A 2,937-nucleotide genomic window follows, 5' to 3' on the forward strand; every position below is an offset into this window, starting at 1 on the left:
GCAATAAGCAGGGGAGGAGCAGAGAGAGACAGAGACAGAGGATCCAAAGTGGGGTTTGTGCTGATAGCAGTGAACCCAATAGGAGGCTTGAACTCTTGAATCTTGAGATCATGACCTGAGCTGAAGTCAGACACTTACACTTCACTGGCTGAGCCACCCAGGCACCCCCCCTCCTAGGTGAAAGCATTTTAAAACTAGCTTTATTAGATTATTGTTTTATTTTTTGGGAATGTAATACACACTTATTGTAAAGATTAAAATTCCAAAAGAGTGCAAATTAGAAGGTTAAAAAAATACATATATATGAAAAGCAACATTACAGAAAAATAACCACCATTGTGGTTTGGGTATACATTCCTACAGATAGTTATCTATGCATATATCTCCCATTTTTTAAGTTCTGTATAGCTTATCTGTATTCACTCTGGTCCATGGTTCAGTTGTATGGATCTCCATCTGTTTTTTCTGTCTCAAGGTGATCAAGAGGAGTAGCATTTGCTTTCAGGGGATTATCCTGAGGTCATGGGTGTGTTCTAAACTTCAGGCTGTAACCGGAACTCAAATCATTTTTAGTGGTTCTTCCAGTGGGAATGTTGAGTCATATTCATGTACTCAGAGTAGAACCAGCCTTTCACTGGTCCCTTTCCCCAAAGCTGCCACATCAGAAGTGGGGGCCATACATACTGGCTTATTTCCTCCTAAGATCTAGTCAGAGAAGATGGTGTCTTCATCTATTGATGATTTAGCTACTTTATCATGCTTAGGGAGACAGGTTTAATAAATCAAAACATTCTTCTGGCAGGGTCCTCTTGACCATGTACAGTGCAATATTTTGATTCATGATATTACAATGGGCCAAATCGTTGTTCTCTGAACGCTTGCTGGTGACTGTATTAGCCTGAAGGAGAAGAAATACATCTGCAGAAGAAGAAGATCATGTATAGGCTGGAAACCATAATGGTGTTTTATTCCAATTCTTGAGGTTAGATAATCACAAACAGAACTTTAAGGAATATTTTTTTATATATGTATGCGTGTGTATTATTGTACTGTAGAATCATACTGTATATTATTTGATAACCTTACCTTCTTTTTTAAAATGTTTTATAGTTTATTTATTTTTGAGACAGAGAGAGACAGAGCATGAGTGGCGGAGGGGCAGAGAGAGAGGGAGATACAGAATCCGAAACAGGCTCCAGGCTCTGAGCTGTCAGCACAGAGCCTGATGCGGGGCTCAAACCCACCAACTGTGAGATCTGACCTGAGCCACCCAGGCGCCCCTTGATAACCTTATTTTCATTTCATGATGTCTCCATGTCAATAAATATAGATTTACATTATTACTCTTAGTAGCAATATAGTGTTCCATAATTCATTTCATCAACCTTTTATTGGTGGCTACTTATGGATGTTTCCAGGGTTTTACCAACGCAAGTAACGTTGGGGGAATTTTCATTGTGCATACATGGTTTTCCCCTTGTGCAATTAGTTTCTTGGGATAAATTCCTAGAATTGAGATTTTTGAGGTCAAAAGACTAGCGACATGTTTTGTTGAGTGTGTAAAGAAAGGAGTATTTTTATTCATAATTGGCATATAAGTGAATTAATATAATTTTTATGAGGTATTATTTAATAATAATATGTAATAAAATAGAATTATCTTAAGATTTTATTGTAAAGTATAATGCAAAGGAAATGAGATGAAACGTAAATGTAAAATTTAACAAATGTTCATATAGTGAACAAGATTATAATAACCTACTGAGATCAAGAAACAAATTGTCGCCCAAGACTTTCCTCCTGTACCCCTGACCAGACATAACTCTGCCTCTGCTCCAGTGGTAATGTGAGCTTTGTGATTGTGTTACGTGTATATATGAACCCTCGAAACAGTATAGGCCAGGGATTGCCATACCACAGTTCGGGAATCAAATCTGGCCTGCCACTTGTTTTTTGCAGATCGTTTTATTGGAACAGAGCCACACCCTTTTGATTATGTCTGTCCCTGGCATTTTTGCTGTCACAGTGTCTGAACTGAGTTGTTGAGACAGAGACATTATGGCCCACAAGCTCTGAATTATTTATTATCTGTCCCTTTATAGGCAAGGTTTGCTAATCCCTGATATAGATTAGTTTTGTCTGTGTTTGAGCTTTGTATAAAAAGGATCATACAGTGTATATTCTTCAGGTCATTGTTTTCTATTGTGTAAAAGCCTTCTTGTGGATCACCGTATTATTAATTTCAGGAAAAATGTGTACGCATTGATTTTTTTAAGTCAAGTGACCATGAGGCCTTAAGTGTTAAATTTCTTCTGAGTTGACTTAGCATTGCAAGTGATAGCAACATACAATGGATAGAAATTAAAATATTACAAAAATTGAAAATAATTATTAAACATAAGATGTTAGCATTTGTTGAAAATGCATTTCTTAATGAGAGGCATGGAGTTTTTTTTCTGCCTCCTTCCCATTCATTCTTGAATACATAGATGATTATCACTAGTTGCTAGAATGAGACAGGGTTCATTACCAATTCTATCTTCATTTTTGTGTTGGTTTTTTTTTGGGGGGGGGTGAAAATACCAAAGAGACTTTGTTTTCATAAGTGAGTACATGGGAATGGATGGAAGTGTTTTCCTTTTATACTCATTTCACTCAATTCTTTCAACTTCTTGTGAGTTACTGACTCAAAATTATATACCTTATATATGTTATGTTATACACAATTATATGACAACTGCAAGTCATTCTTCAATTTTGTTGAAAACAAAACATTGGAAATTAGCTGGCTTGCAAAAAAGGGTTTGCTACCTAGTCATTAGAGCTGTTCGCTTTCTCAAGTTGATTATCAATATTTCTAATTGTCCTCTTGCCCTGGAGGTAGTTTTCTTTTTCTTCCCTTGAACTTTTTATTGTTAAATAAAACAAAGATCCAGA

The sequence above is a fragment of the Crocuta crocuta genome, unplaced genomic scaffold, assembly GCF_008692635.1.
Source record: "Crocuta crocuta isolate KB4526 unplaced genomic scaffold, BGI_CrCroc_1.0 scaffold510, whole genome shotgun sequence".
Taxonomy (NCBI): domain Eukaryota; kingdom Metazoa; phylum Chordata; class Mammalia; order Carnivora; family Hyaenidae; genus Crocuta; species Crocuta crocuta.